The sequence below is a fragment of the Tupaia chinensis genome, unplaced genomic scaffold (assembly GCF_000334495.1).
Source record: "Tupaia chinensis unplaced genomic scaffold, TupChi_1.0 Scaffold000154_1, whole genome shotgun sequence".
NCBI classification, from domain to species: Eukaryota; Metazoa; Chordata; class Mammalia; order Scandentia; family Tupaiidae; genus Tupaia; species Tupaia belangeri.
Window position 1 is genome coordinate 2,402,754 of NW_006159625.1, and position 16,726 is coordinate 2,419,479.

General features: G+C 32.4%; 1 protein-coding gene across 3 annotated transcripts in view; it reads right to left on the reverse strand.

The window, feature by feature from the left end:
- RIMS2 (regulating synaptic membrane exocytosis 2) overlaps positions 1–16,726 on the reverse strand; it is a 409,264-nt gene that overhangs the window by 175,272 nt on the left and 217,266 nt on the right. The window lies entirely within an intron of this gene.

Consider the following 16,726-nt stretch of genomic DNA (forward strand, 5'->3'; position numbering starts at 1 on the left):
TTCTGCAATTGAGATAAAAAAGTCACTAAGGGGTGTGGTGGCGCCTGCCCTATGGCAAAAAGTCACTAAGTGTTTCATGAAGGTTTTTGATATAAAAAATTATATTTGTTAATTCCTTTTTCTTTGAATATTGTGTCTTTGCAAAACCAAGATCTGCTTTGAAATTAAGGTTAAAGACAAATTTATATTGAAACAAGATAATATGTCAATTGTGGACTGATTATTAAACATTCACATTTTATAATTAAATTTATTCTAAGTTGTATCCTTTAAAAAGAACATATTAAACTTGTTTTCCAATTAAATTTGAAAATTGCTAATCTGAAGTTTTAATTAGGTGACAGATTCACAACCTCAAACTGTTTTCGGAGGAAACTGTCCAAATAAATGATAACAAAACAGGGAAAGTATAACTTTAACACATCTAATTTTCTTTCATGAAATACATATATAGAGATAATAAGTATAAAAATATTATCCGAGGCTTCTTACTAATTGAAGCTAAAGAGGTATACTGATTATATAAAAGAAAAACATTTAAAAAGTGATTATATTTCACTAAACCATCAAGGAGAGGGAAAAAAATTACTTTTGATAACTATCCTATTGAATTCTATTACAAACTTTTCTTTTAAGAAAATACAAACAATGTGGGAGAGATCAAAAACAAAACAAAAGAAGATAACAGACAATAATGAGATTGACAGAAATAGTACAATGAAAATGAACAAAGCTAAAGGGCCAATCTAAATGCTAAATTCACCTTAGGTATGTACCGGATGAAGTGCAATGAAAGAAGGGTATAATCAATGTATGCAGCCATTTGCTCACTTAAAGGTAACAATTACGTATAAGAAACTAAGGATGTTTATGTTTATTTTCTAGATTCAGTGGGATAGACTATAAGACAATAATAATTTCTTTCAATAGTCAAGAATATAGAAATTATTAAAATGGCTCATAAGATAAAAGTATGTAATATTTTGTGATAATTTTGTGAGGTAGAAAATTCAAGAAGAAAATGTAGTGTTTTTTTAATTACTTTTTTCTTTTATTATTTTTTTCATTTCATTTTCTTCCATACATTCAATCACATTATTTGTCTTAATTTAACTGAATATTTTAACTATTCCTTCAATATCTAATAACTGTGAAAACCTTATTTTTCAGATTGAGAGTTACAAATCAACTTGAAAAATTAACACCCCTTATATGAACATTTTCTAAAGTACCTGAAATGCAACAGTTAAAAGTAAACTACTGGGCCGGCAAGTGGCGTGGTGGATAAGGGCGCTGGATTTTCACACGGCCAACCACGGTTCGAGTCTCAGACCTGGTGGCTTGTTTTCTCACTTTCCCTCTTTCACTCTCTCTCTCTGTCTTTCTGATCAAATTAAAATAAATAAATAAAATGAATGAATAAATAAAATTAAATTAAAAAGTAAACTACTTAAAAACACAACATATTGCCATCGTGTATGAAAAGGATTTTAAATACTCATATTTTTGAACCTGAAATCCTACTTTGTAGTATCTTTCCTAAAGAAATAAGTCATTGCATGAAGATATAAAGACATACTTGTACAAGTATTGGGTCATCAGAAAAGTCATGGTGCATTTTGACATTATGACTTACCCAATATACAGATTGCACCATTGTTTGATTTATGATGGCCTGGGAAACAAATTCCAAAAACTGATTAGCTAACTGCATTATGGTAGATAGGGAGTACTATCCATCCATGAAAAACGATGAAGATGCTGTGCATGTGTGTCCATATATTATAAATACATGTGTTCATATATTTTATGCAAAATAAAGATAACATAATTAGCAATTATAAAAGATATTAAATGGTAAATATAGTGTATAATTTTAAAACTATGTGTGTGTGTGTATATATATATTCATAAAATTATTAATGCATATAACCTACACAACACACAGAAAGGAAGTGAAAAACACTTAAAGATTTATAACCAGCATATCAGCAGTTATCACAGGGTACTGTAAGAAAGTATAAGTGCTATTTGTCTCTTATTTATATTAATTTTTTAAATTCTCACAATTACATATTACTTTTATAGGAAGAAAAATACTTTTTTTCAAAAATACAAGATGTAATGTTTATGTGAAGCAAAATAAATTACCTTTGCTGAAAACCATATGTTTATGCCATGATTTAACAAAAATGCTCTGAAAATAAATATCAAATGCTTTTAAAAATGTAGACATGTAAAAATTACTTAATTTATACTGGGGCATATATTGTATTTGTTAAATAAAACATTTGGATGTACGGATTGAAAATGTATGTTAACAAGAAATACTCCCAAATTAACTGCAGATCTTCCTAATTTTTGCATATATTCATACAAAAAAGTGATCTGGCATGTTTTAAAATTTTCCATATTAACTCTTTGGAATATGAAATGTAAACTAAGCATCAAAGTTTAAAAGGGTACTTCAAAATTATTTCATTATAGTCACTTACCTGTAATGAATTTTCTTATATTTTATACTGAAACTTTACATATTAAATACTAAAACCTCATTAAGAAGTACATTTTGTATCAGCTAAGTTTTTTGTTTAAAACAGACGTAATGCAAGGGAAGCAATAACAAAAAGTACAAGTTAAATTGAGAAAAGGCATAGAAATAGAATAAATGTCTCAAAATTATAAAATCAGGTGGCAAATTATTTTAGTACTAGTACTGGGGCAAACAGAAATATTTTATTTTGAAGAGTGAAAAAAAGAAATTTTAACTGTTCAACTAAGATACAAACACTTTGAGGAATACTTGTCCCCAAATCAATCAACTTTGAGATTTTTCTATTGTGGGAACCAGGAGTTAACACATATGTAATGGGAGAATATTAATTTCATTTTGCTTATAATGTTATTGGCTATAAAATGTTCTTTCCTTTGTTACAAGGAATGTAGAAATCTGAACTTCATATATGCCTACATGAAAAATGGAAATAAATGGAAAATAAAAGCTTTAGAAACCTACAAAATTGTTCTACTCAACAAGGCTCATACTTAAGAGAGCTCTAATCTTTTAGATCCTAAACCTTAAAAATCTATTTTATTTATTCATTTGTTTATTATAAAGTTTCTTTCTTTTATGATGAGGAGGAGAGAATGAGAAGAAAAAAAAAACAAAAAACATGGGCCAGCAGGTGGCGTGGTGGTTAAAGGCACTGGATACCCACATGGCCGACCATAGTTCGAGTCCTGGACCTCATGGCTTTCTTTATTGCTTTCCCTTTCTCTCTCTGCATGTCTCTCTCTGGTCCAATTAAAAAATAATAATAACAAATGAAACTAAATAAATAATTATTTTCTAAAAATTACACTCAAGAGGGTCTTAACACCATGATCCACTCCCAGCCTCTGCCAGCCTGGATCAGGGGTTTGTGTGTGTATGTACAGGTATGCCCAGTATGTACAGGTCAGTTGGTGAACCAAACCTGTAATCTTCCCCATGGTCTTGAGCAGCTCACTACCACTGCACAGTTCAGTCAGTGAGTATTTAGATTGCTCATTACAGTATGTACTTATCTGGTATGTTCCTAAGTTCCTTCCATACTAAGTAATTCAAGAAAGATTCAACACACAAGTTTCACAAACTTCAAAATTCAACACACAAGGTGCACAAACTGCTTTCCCTATGGTAAACAAACAAACAACAATAACAATATTTAAAAATCCTGATAATTAATTACCACAAGATACAAATTATTAGGAGTGCTCTAGTAATGTGAAACGCTCTGTGCCCATTTTAGACATCAAAATTCAGTAAACTAAAATTTCTCATTCAGAGCACTTAGATTACAACACCACCTTAGATTTTGACATTAAAAATTAGATGGGGGCTAATAGGTGGTTTGGTGGTTAATATGCTAGACTCCCACACCAGCTACTGCAGTTCGAGTCTCAGCTGGTGATTTAGAAATCATATTGGATGCATGTACATGTATGCCCCAAATCTCAAGAATGGGGGAGAAAGGACTGTGGGATGGCCATCCACTTGATAAGTGGTTTCTCGTTTTCTGTTCCTCTGCCTCTCTCTGTCTCCCCAGAAAGAACAATAGCAAAAATCTCTTTAAAAAAAAAAAAATCAGTATATACTTGGCCCACAGCAGAGACTCAGGGTTTTGTGCCTAGATGTTGCAGTAGGATTAACAACCATAAAGTTGATGGGGCTTTGGAACTGCCCAAATTTTGGATAATGGGTATATTTAGGTTAGTGGAATTAAGCAAATCTTTAAAACACATTGTTTTAGTGGATAGGAAGAGATAAGATTTAGGTGGAAGACTTTGCTTTACAAGTCCTATAGCCACAAATAGTTTATTTCACTTTTCCAGGCATAAAATTTCTCATTTGTAAAGTGAATAGTTTTAGACCAGACACTGTACAATTGCTTCTGCGAGGCTGGTTGATTTTGAAATCAAATGATGTTTAAGAGTTTACTGTCTTACCTATTTGATAAATATAGATAATGTAAAATGCTCTAGAAATTCTGAGTCTCTTTGTCCTGGAATTAATTGATTAAAATTCTCTTTACAAAATGTGTGTGTGTGTGTGTGTGTGTGTGTGTGTGTGTGTTCATTGGAATGGAATTAAGAAAGGCATGAAGGAAGGAGATAAAGAAAAGGAGAGGGAGGGAGAGGACAGAGAGGGCCAGGGAGAAAGCACAGAAGTATAAGCCAGAGCCGGGGAGAGACACACAGGGACACAGGCTATTTAGGCCAGAAAGTTTGCCCAGGAAATGGAGTCACCAGGGTGACCTAATTCAGAAGGTCCGAAAGGCTAGAGTACAATTGTTTCACTACACAAATTCTGTTTCCTGATGTACAGTGAAATGATTAGGAGAAAATACTACTAACTTCAATGTAACTTAGCAATTTTAACGTGTCGGTCACAATTACTATATCTTTGAAAAAATATATTTTGAGGGTAGACTAAAATTTAAAATCTAAGTCCCTCAGAGAAAGAACCCAATGGTTATCATTAAATTTGCTTCTAAGTGAAAGTGCAATTATCACTGATAAAAGATTCTAATGTGAGTCAGAGTCACTGGTTAATAAACTATATTCCCTATTTGTTTCTGCATTTTGGAATATTCTACCTTTTACCTGATTGCTAAATATCTACATTAGGGAACATAAAATTCACAGAGTGGCACATATTATTACCTTGTGAGATATCCCCATCTTACTATTTTTTGATATGAAAAATTACCAAAGGCCATTGCATTCCATATATGGGACCTAATTAATAAAGTCATAAGATCTATTTTTATTATATATTCTATCATACATAACTCAGGATTGAGTGGAAGGCTTAAAGGAAGCATAATAAAAAAATTTTAAATGCATCTTTACATTGGTTTATTTAGAAATAGAATATACAGAGACCAGCAGATGGCATAATGGTTATGTCACCGGACTACCATGTAGTCAAACATGGTTAGAGTCCCAGACCCATCAGCTTACAACTCTCACGGGACATGTTTGCATGTGTGTCCAAAAATCTCATGTGGAAAATGGAGAAGGAATTACTGCATGGCCACCCTCCCAGGGGGTGATTTCTTACTTTCCATTTCTCTGGCGCACACATGCACCCTATAGCAAAAAAAATCTTTCAAGAAAGAAAGCAAGAAAGAAAGGAAGAAAGAAAGAAAGAAAGAAATAGAATATACATATACTTAAAATTGTTGACATTTTAAATTTAAAATAGGTAAAAATAATATAAAAACCAAGATAAGATCTCTCCCAGACAGGAGACCCATATGATTACTCTTATCAATATATGTTGGGTTGACAAAAATGCATCGTGACTTTTCCGACAACTCATACATTAGAAGCTCATTACATAGTAGCAGAGAATATTCCTTGTACTATAATCAAAAACTTATCTAAATATAAGAGACATTAATACTAAGATCTTTGCATTCCAACATTAATTTAGCCTTATTATTGATACTCCAAATTCTTATTTTAAAAGTTTCATGGTTCCAAGTCCATGGTGAGATAGTAAATTGTTTAATTAGTCAAATATTTTGTTTAGGAATCTGTTTAACAACTGTTTATCTTTCCCCATTTTGAGAATTCTAACCAACTCACAAAGATTATTACTTACCCTTGGATAGAATATGAAATGATACAAGTGATTATACAAATATTAACCTTAGTTATATAACTAGTAAAAATGAACCCCCCCAAAAAAACTCATCTAAAATCAGTTCCTGTGATATTTGTTATTGTCCATTTTTATTACTTCTACATTTTTTGTTTCAGCATTTCTAAGACTCCTGTGAGGCTCTAAGGAATCTCAGAATTGCTAAAATGAAAAATATAAAAATATATCATTACTATTTACTAAGATTATATACAAATAATTTTATACTATTTTAATGTTTTTTAAAGAATTATTTTATGTAACTTTATTTATTATTATTGTTTTCCAGTTTGATCAGAGAGAGACAGAGAAAGAGAGAGAGGGAAAATGAGCAAGCAAGCCACCAGGTCCAGCACTTGAACCACGGTGGGCCATGAGGAAGTCCAGCACATTTAACCACCACACCACCTGCCGGTCCCAATGTTTTTGTTTTTTAAGAGAGAAATTTTTGCTATAGGGCATGAAACAGACAGAAAGCGAGAACACCCCTCACCCCTCCCCAGGAGGGATGGCCATGCCTCAATCCCTTCTTCGTTATTCTTCTCTGGGGACTTTGGACACATATGCGCATGCGTCTGGTGTAAGTCTTAAGCTACTGGGTCCAGGACTGGAGTCACAGTTGACTACATGGGAGTTCAGCAATATAACCATTACACCATCTGCTGGTCTTTATTTTAATGTTTTTTTTTTTTTTGAAACATTCGTGTATAAACGTTAAAACAAAATATTTTTGAGAGAAATAATCTTTTACCTTCCAAGTCAGACATATAAGCAGATAAGAAATGAGAAATATTTCACAGTAGAACACTATTTATAATATGTACTGTATTTTCTTAAAAAGATCAAATACATGTGTGATTATGTCCCCCAAACTGTAATCAATGTGAAACAATAAACCTAGTTTTGATTTTCCTTCAAAAAGAGTAAAAAAATAACAGAAGTTATTATATACAGAGGAGAGTAAAAGAAGGGCAAGATGACTAAATAGAAAATAAGCCCATGGTTAAATATATTTCACTTCATCTTTTCAAGAAAAGATGGTATGAATAAAAGTTATCAAATATTGAAATTTCTTCTAAGTCAATGTCATTTCACAACAGAAATGTTAAATAAAATGATAAAATTGTACCTAGCAAACTAAATACAAAGAAACCTTTAGGAAAAATTTAAATTTTAATATTTAAATGAAGGAAACATCACTAAAGTAAATTAAATTATGATTGTAAGATGCAAATGTGTTATGAGCTTCCCATGCAAGAACAAGTAAGATTTGCATTAGCAATTTCCTTTATATATAAATGAGGATCATCCTAGAAAATGATTTTATATATAGGTGATGAACTGGATAAAACTAATAAAGTTTATGTAGCAATAATGTCATCAGAAAGACCTGTTTCCAATTTTTACTATCATTTTATCCACATTGGTTGAATAAATATTTTACAAAGTGACATCAACATTTTTAATCAAATTAGAAACACTATTCAGTTGGAATAGTTATTCACATTAAGAAAAGGAAGTATTTAGATAAATGGACTTTATATAGGACTCAAGCTTGGACACCAAATTGTGTTTCTTGCATTAGATGCTGCTGAAGATAGTTATTGGTCAAGGACACAAGAATGACTACACGGAGTAAGTACTGTCACATAGTATAACATTTCCTCAGAATCCAAAGAATGTGGTCTAAATGTTTCACTAATAGGGCAATCTCACAGAATAGTTCTGTTTAAAACTGGGAAAAAAGATAAACAAAAATTTGATGACATCATTCTCAGAGAAAAAAAACAGAGGATTAGATGAAGAGACATTAGGAAAAACGAGCTTAAGCTAGCGGAACTGGATTTTCAAATACCCTTGTGCTAGTTACTATAGTCACATTGAGGATCCTTAATAAAGCCACAACTGAACTGAGTTGTTCTCCATTGACCTTAACCCCCACTTCCAGATTCCTCTGTCCTAGCTCTTCTCTTCCCAACCCTCCAGCATTGTTCTAGCACAGTATTCTCTGCACAGTGTCTCCCTTCTTGACCTGAACTTGTTGACTCTAACACTTCTACATCCTTCACCTTGGGACAGATTAAGCTCCCATTTCCTAAGGCTAAGGACATGAGTTCTTGCACAAGCCAGATTGCGTCAGTTTAAAATCAGTTTGAAATAGCTTGGGTAAGTTATTCAATTGATCTGTACCTCAACTTTTCAATTTGTAAACTAGAAATAAAAATACTACCTACAGAAAGTGCTAAACTCAATTACATACTGAATGAAACACTTCATACTAAGGTGACTTAATTATCATGACTGCATTTTTTTAAAGATTAGTCTAAAGAAATCTTTGAGGATTATAGAGTTAAAATTGGTTTTGATCACTGAGGACTAGTTCTTCAACGATGCTGTACTAAAATCCTTCTAATCATTTTGTCAGAATCAATTCTTGTACTGAGTCTCTCAAGAGTGAAGTCTGTAATGTATGGAATTTACATTCTAGCCATCAATTGTTCATCAGCATTACAATTTTTTAAACTTCAGACCATTGTATCTAGAATAAAAACAATGAGTTTTTACATGACCTGAGCATTTGAGTTTATTCTAATGAGGCTTGCCTTGTATATATGCACTTTTAAGTTAAAATACTCAAATGTAGGGAGCCTCCTCAGTATCTCCAATATTGACTCAACTGCAGTTTATTTGATAAATGCGGACTCATTTAATAAGAAATCCCTGGAGTTCTCTTATTTCATAGTAACTTCAAAAAGAATCTCAAAATCATCATAGTTGATTTAAGGATACTGTAAAATTTATCTCTCAAAGATTACTAGAAAAGACAGATCGTATTTTCCAAATACAGTGATCTCACATCAGCACGATTCTAATAGACCTCACCGTGGCAGTATTTGATAATATTATTGTATTCTCCTTGATTTCTTCTCCACTTGTTTGGGCCTGTACTTTTCTCTCAGTTCTCTTTTCACTGTAACTCTAAGACTCACATTTCCATTTTTCTCCTAACTATCCCCTAGTGGATGTCCAATCAGCACCTAAAAGTCGGCTTGTTCAAAACAAGTTGAAATTACATTTCATAGTTGTTCTTTTTCCTATAAACATCATCAGTAAGTAGTTAGAATAGCCAACAACTATTTCTTTGTTAACTGTCATGCCTCTTCTTGGAATTACCTGTAGCCCTAAATATCTTTCTTGAGTTTTGTTGTTGTCATTTTGACCACGGCTTTAGATTCAAAGCTTTAGTCCTGTTTTGTTTTCTAGTTTACCACCTTACTCATCTCTTCTATTTCACTGTGTTCTGAAGCTGAAGGCCAGCCTCACGCATTACCATACCTCCCCTGGAGCCCTGTTTTGGGAGGGGATCATGGCCCTTAATTATTTTGGATATGTTAGATGAAGGAAATCATTTTTATACCAGCATTCATTTATTACTCTTTGGGTAGTATATAAAAATCTATTTTAATTTTGTGTGTTTTCAATGACTTTAAAAGTCAGACTTCTTAAAGTATAATTTACATGGAGTAAAATGCATAAAATTGGGAAGAGCATAATTGTTATGTCACTGGACTTCCACATGGCTGACAGTGGTTTGAGTCCTGGACCTAGCGGCTAGAAATTCACACCAGATGCTTGTGCATGCATGCCCAGAATCCCAAGAGAATGGAGGAGATGGGATTGCAATGTGGCCATCCCCTTGGGGATTGATTTCTTGCTTTCTGTCTCTGTCTCTCTCTGTCTTTCCGGTGAATGCACACATCAGACAGAAAAAAAAAAAACTCTCAAAAATAAATGCATATAATTCAGGTGCAATGTTTTATGATATTTGACAAACATATATAGTCATACTATTCAGTAATATCTGTAGACTAAAATTTTAGGACCATCAGGTGGCATTGTAGTTAAAGCAATGGACGCCCACATGATGAACTGTAGTTTAAGTCTTGGACCCAGCTGCTTGAATGTAATGCCAGGCACATGTGCTTACATGTCCAAAATCCCAAGAGGAGAATGAAGGAGAAGGGACTGCAGCAAGGCCATTCCCCCAGGGGTTGATTTTTTTACTTTCCCTCTATTGTTCTCCTACAAGCACACATGCTTCATGGCAAAAAATTAATTAATTAATTAATTAATTAATTAATTAAAAAATAAATTAAAAACCTAAAAGATACAAATAATAAAAATAAGTAAATAAATCAATTTTACTTGCTCAAGGCACAGGAAATAAAAAGCAACAAAAATGGGAGGGTGAGAGAAAGGGAATCAAGGGGGAAAAGAAGCAAAACATGTAAGAGACACAAAAATGGAAAAATTATGTGTTGATGATAATGTGTATAATAATATCTTTAACTGGACTAATATAGAGCATATTCATTCTGGAAAAAAGACCCATAAAAAGTACATAGTCAAAATTTTATATTCTAAAACTTATTACTACTTTTCTCTGAATAATTAAATTATTACCATCAATACCTTGTACATGATAGGAATTGTGCTAAGAACACTGCATGTATTACAAGTAAGTCACTGAGTCAGTACAACCGTATGTGACAGATTTATTATTTTCTCAATTTTACTTATTAGAATATTTGCACTGATCATATAACTAGTAGGTGGAGAAAATGATCTGTTCTTCTCCAAAAGTCGTGATGTAAAATATTTAGTCATGAAATTATTTTGTCTCTCTTGCTCTCTCTTACACACACATGTACACACGGTATTCAACTTATATTTCATTCTTTTCTCCTTTCCAGCAGCTTCCTTTCCTTTAACATTTCTCCCACCACATGCTGGCCACATATTAGCTTGCTCTTAAAATGGAAAATTTTTCCTTTTCACTGGCCATTTATTTTTATCCTGGCTCCTGTTTACACACACTATATAATTAAATAGTTTGTCTTGTGTTCAGTACTATGCATGAACAATTGAAGTGATCAATAAAGGAAGTCCAACATGTAATAAAAAACTATAGAAGACACTTTTACTATTATCATAACTTTATAATAATATTAAAGGAACTTAAGGAGAAAACACCAATGCATAATTCCACTCACACCTCTAACACACAATTTATCTGTGCTCTTTTCTAATATTGTGCTAGAGAAATAAGCATTTTTTTTTTATAATTTCTAACAGTGTTTATACACAATATTGTGTTCTGTGTATGTTAGTTAGAACAGTTTTACTATTAAGTTTTTTCAACTTAATCTTCTAAATGGGTATTAACCAAACTTATTAGTTCGTCATTTATAGATTACTATTAAATTTTGATTCAAATCCTATTGCAAAACCAATTTTTTTTGCTAAGAACAAATATAAATCATAACTAAGAATAAATAAGTACATTTGTCTCAAAATATAATCTTGGCATAATTTAGGTGGTAATAATTTAATAGGAACTGCAATTTTCTGATAACCTATAGGCAAAACTTTGTTAACAAGTTTTCACAGATATTAGTTTCAGATTTTTTTCAAATTGCAAAAGAAATAGAAACGAGTTCTAGTTTCAATGACAATAAATTTCTTCACTTAAATGTCTACATAAGTATATAATTTATTTAGTCATTGCCATTATTTAATGGTACATCCTTTTTATTGCTACAAATAATGATTTAGTGAACCTTTTCTACATACATTGTCAATCTCTGTTTCTACTGGGTCCAGTCTGTGAACACATTTAAGGTTCTTGATTTGTACTGCAAAGTTGGTTTCTAGAAAGTTCATACAAAATTACTCTGCTACCTTCTAACCACCCTCTCCTCGTTTTTTTTTTTTAAATAAGTAAAACATGGTCTCTTTTTTTAAAAGATAAAACATGATATCTCATTTAAAATAATATTTACTCATTGGTTACACGTGAGTAAGTTTTTTCCATGTTTTTACTTATCACTGCATTTCCTATGTAGGGCAATGTTTACACTGATCCTTTGCTCATTTTTTATTAGAATTTTACAGAATATATCATTTATTTATAAAGGTGATTCAGGTGTTAAGACTCTTGATACTTTGAGTGTTTTCCCAATTTGCTGTGTGCCTTTTAATTTATTCATGAGGATTTTGATATACTGAACTTTATACCTACCACATTGTAGTCAGGGGCTCTTTTTAAATTTCTTTCATTGCTCTTATTTTTAGGTAGGATTTTTTTTTTTTCACAGAAGGGATTTTTTATGCTTTCATTAAAACATAATTAACTCTTTAATCTAGCTGGAGTTCACTGAGGTGAAATTAAGTATTAATCAACTAGCCCCAAATCACATCCCCAGTGTGTGGGAGAACTGAGGTTAGAACATAGAACACATCTCTCTTGGTTTCATGTTCTTCCTTTTCCACACAACTACGTTGTCTCAGAAACAATGCGGCTCAAGAGTAAAGGTACAGCCATCTCGATGCACAGGTGTGTGACCATTTCCTACTAAACTGGTAGACACAAACTAGTATATTTATAATGCATATAACAAAAAGAATTAACTCTAGAGCATAAATGTCTATACATCTGAATAAATGGGCTCTAGAAGTTGTTTTGAAATAAGATTTTTTTAAATACTTTTTCATTAAGTAATAGCTTTATTTATATAGTACCTACTATGTCCTGTATAGTTTTTAGGAATTTGCATTGTATAATTTGTATTATATATTAACTAATCTCATCTTTGCAATAACCCTTTGCAGTAGTATTACTCTCATTTTACAGATAAGGAAGCTGAGGCACAAAGGGTACCTTTCTCAAGATCACAGAGTAAGTAAGTGGTGCAGGTGATTAGGCAGTCTCGTTTCAGAGTCTGAGTCTGTGTTCTTTTTATACTGCTTCTCAGACTAACGTTTCTTACAGCAACTAATATTTCACCAAATATTTTGAAATTTTTAGGACAGAGAGTTAAAGTGGACATTAGACCTAGGAAAAATTCAGTGATATAGTACTTAGAATGCATAAACAATACATTGAGAATTTAGCAGTAACATCTTAAATTCAGGATTTATCATCCAATGCAGATGGAATTTAATATCCCTAAAAAACTAGAAAGAATGCACTGCAACCCCCATTTTAAATATGATCTATTAATTCCAAAGTTACTTATTCCATCTTTAAATATTCTACTCTTTAAGTTTCAGAAATTTTCTTAACACTCTTTGATTCATTTATAAACGTTTGTGAACCAGCCTTCAGCATACATTTTATCAACAGGGGCTATCACATCATATATATATATATATATATGCTTATACATACTTCATTAAGACTTTTAAATTAAATGTACCTCAGTATTAATAAAATATGTAAACTTAAACTTATATAAAATATTCCTATGAACTAACATGCAAGATATAGTGCTGAACACAGAGTGAGCACTTCATGCCTCCTTGTGCATGGGGTGATTTGCATGTTCTAGTAAGATTTAAGGGCAGCAGGGGTAGGGTTATGGTTTTCATGACTAAGCCAATCTTGAGTATCTCTGTCTCAGACTTTCATCAATAGTGAGTATATCAAGTATATGATAAAATCAACACACTGAGAATGTCTACAAAATAAACAGAATGTATAAGACTGATAATAAATGTAAAGGTTTTGGAAAATTTTCAAGAACATTTTTGGGTGCATTTATATGTGTACATGCATGCATGAATATGTTACATTCCCCCTATAGTAACAGGAGCACAAAAAAGATCATATAAAAACAGACAGCACTTAAAGCAAGTTTAAAATGACACTTTCTATGGTTTGAATGTTTATGTTCCCACAAAACCCGTATGTTAAAACTCTAAGCCCAAGGCGAAGGTATGAGGAAGTGGAAGTGGTACAATTGGGAGGTGATTAGATCACAAAGGCTCTGTGAGAGAGATCCAAGAGAAGCCCTTTCCCTTCTGTCATATGAAGACATAGCTGGAAGGCACCATATGTAAAATAGGAAGGAGCCTCTCCCCAAACACCAAATCTGCCCCCACATGATCCTAGACTTCCCCATCTTCAAAACTGTAAGAAATTGCTGTTGTTTATAAGCCATTCAGTCTATCATGGATTTTTTTCTTCTTTTTCTTTTCTTTACAACAGTCCGAACAGATAAAGACAATACTTGTCAATGGGCAACATTCAGAACAATCAGAGAAATAAAACACACACAAAAATGAAGACATTCACTGCATTAATTTTGAAAAATTTCCCTTAGCTGACGTTAGGAAGTAAAGTAATAATCTTAATATGTGTTATAATTATAAAACAAAATATGTTACTTATTTCAAATTGTATTTTTATTAAGAAGTATTTGAAACCTATTCAACTAGAATTGTTAAGCCTTTCTAATTAACATCAGTACCTGATAGACCAATGGACCAGTCTAAAATAGTAATTTTTAACATATTTTCTAAAACTTTTGAGATAGCACAGTACTGACTGTAATAATAATTTGTTACATAGCATCATAATATGTAATAAATATCACAATATAATAACTTATTTAAGGAGTTGGTGAGAAATTAGACTGATGAACTATCTTTTAACTTTGAGGTCTCCTTATGAATAAAATTGACAGAATATATAAGCACTAAAATTCTCAGAGGTAGTTCTAAAAGTTAGTGTAGTTGAAATTTGAATTTAGAAACCTGAGGGACCAGCAGTTGGCGTAATGGCTATGTCGCTGGACTCCCATGCAGTTGACCATGGTTCGAGTCACAGACCCCGTGGCTTAAACTCATGCCAGGTGCGTATGCATGTGTGCCCAAGATCCCAAAAAGAGAATGGAGGAGAAGGGATTGTGATGTGGTCATCCCCCCACCGGGAGGTGATTTCTTGCTTTCTGTCTCTGTCTCTGTCTTTCTGGCGAGTGCACACACTCTATAGGGCAAAATCCTCTCCAAAAAAAAAAAAAAAAAAAGATCGTATTTGTCCTATATCTTTCAAGTCATTAGCTCTGGTTAAAATGGCCTCTAAGACTTGTTTAACAATTATATAAAAAAATCAAATCATCATGTGAAATTTCGAACAGGAAAAAAAAAGTGTAATTCTCCCTAACAAAGCATGCTACTTCTCATTTAAAAGAAATGTGATTGTGATATCCAACTGTTAAATTGATGGCTTCTTGCTATGTGATCAACTCCATCATTTATTGTGGAGAATGGTAGAGTAAACTGTACTTGGACTTATAAAGCCAAATGAAGGTCCTATAATTGTAGCTTGAACATAAACACATTGATCTTCCTGAAATGCTCTCCTTTTTTGAATTCTCTTTTGTGGATATTTACTGTCCTTTATTATCTGGCTCTTTTTTTTTCATCCACTCTCTAGTAATAAATGTTGGTAATCTCCAAATTTTGATTCTTAACTCTTGTCCATCCCTCAAACAAGCTCTGTCTTTTCTCTAAGACTCATACAACATATATTCCCTATCCTGATAAAATGTACCACCATCTATCCAAATATTTCAGTCATCTGATATCTTATTCTCCTTCTTCCTGAATCAATAATATGTGATCAGTGATTAAAATTTGTAGATTTTTACATCTACAAATAAATAACGTCTCATGTTTTGATGGCCTCTGTTGATACCTTAATTTAGATCCACTATCATATCTTAACAGATTTACTGCAATATCCTTATAAACGATCTTTATGCTTGAATCAGTCCAGTCTATTTTTCACTTAGCTGCTAGAGTAATATTTCCAGGACCAAATAACTGACTTTCTTATTCTGTTGCTTTACATGCTTCAATAACCTACACAATCTTCATCAATCTGATCCCTGAGTACATTTGCCTAAATTTGAAGTCATCAAAGTCATATGATTTCCTTTGCCTGAAATGTTTTCTACACAAGAAGCCATTTTTTTGAGTTCATAATATATACCTCAAAGGTCAACTCTTCTATGAAGTCTTGGCTGAACTAATATCTGTCCTTTCCAAATGGAAATGATCATACTATCTTTTGTGATCCACTGTATTCTGTCTCTCTCTCCCTCTCCACACACACACACACACACACACACACAGAGAGAGAGAGAGAGAGAGAGTTATCTAATAGTAGCTATAATTATTCCATTTACTTGTTTAAGTCATAGTAGAAAATGTTTGCAAGAATGAGGTCCTGTTATTTCCAGTACCTAGAACAATACCACACTGCATGTGTTTAATAAATGTGTGCTGAATGAATGTGCAGTTTCAGCTCAAGTAGTTATCTCGTCCATGAAGTCTTTTCTGGCCATCTATTTGAAAGAAATTTCATTTGACTTTATAGCTTTGAAAAATGTATTGTTAGACTTCTCCATAATGAGACATGAACATAGTATGTTAACACATCTCTTAAGTTCTCAGTGATGTGGATAGCTTCTTTCGGGCATGTAATAGGTCAATGGCATTCTCCACATTCTAGATTGACACATTCAAAATAGAAATACAATACTTTTAGAATTGCATAAAATGGTGGAAATATTTGTGTGTGTGTGTGTGTGTGTGTGTGTATTATATATATATATATATATATATATATATATAGAGAGAGAGAGAGAGAGAGAGAGAGAGAGAGAGAGAGAGAGAGAATATCTAGAG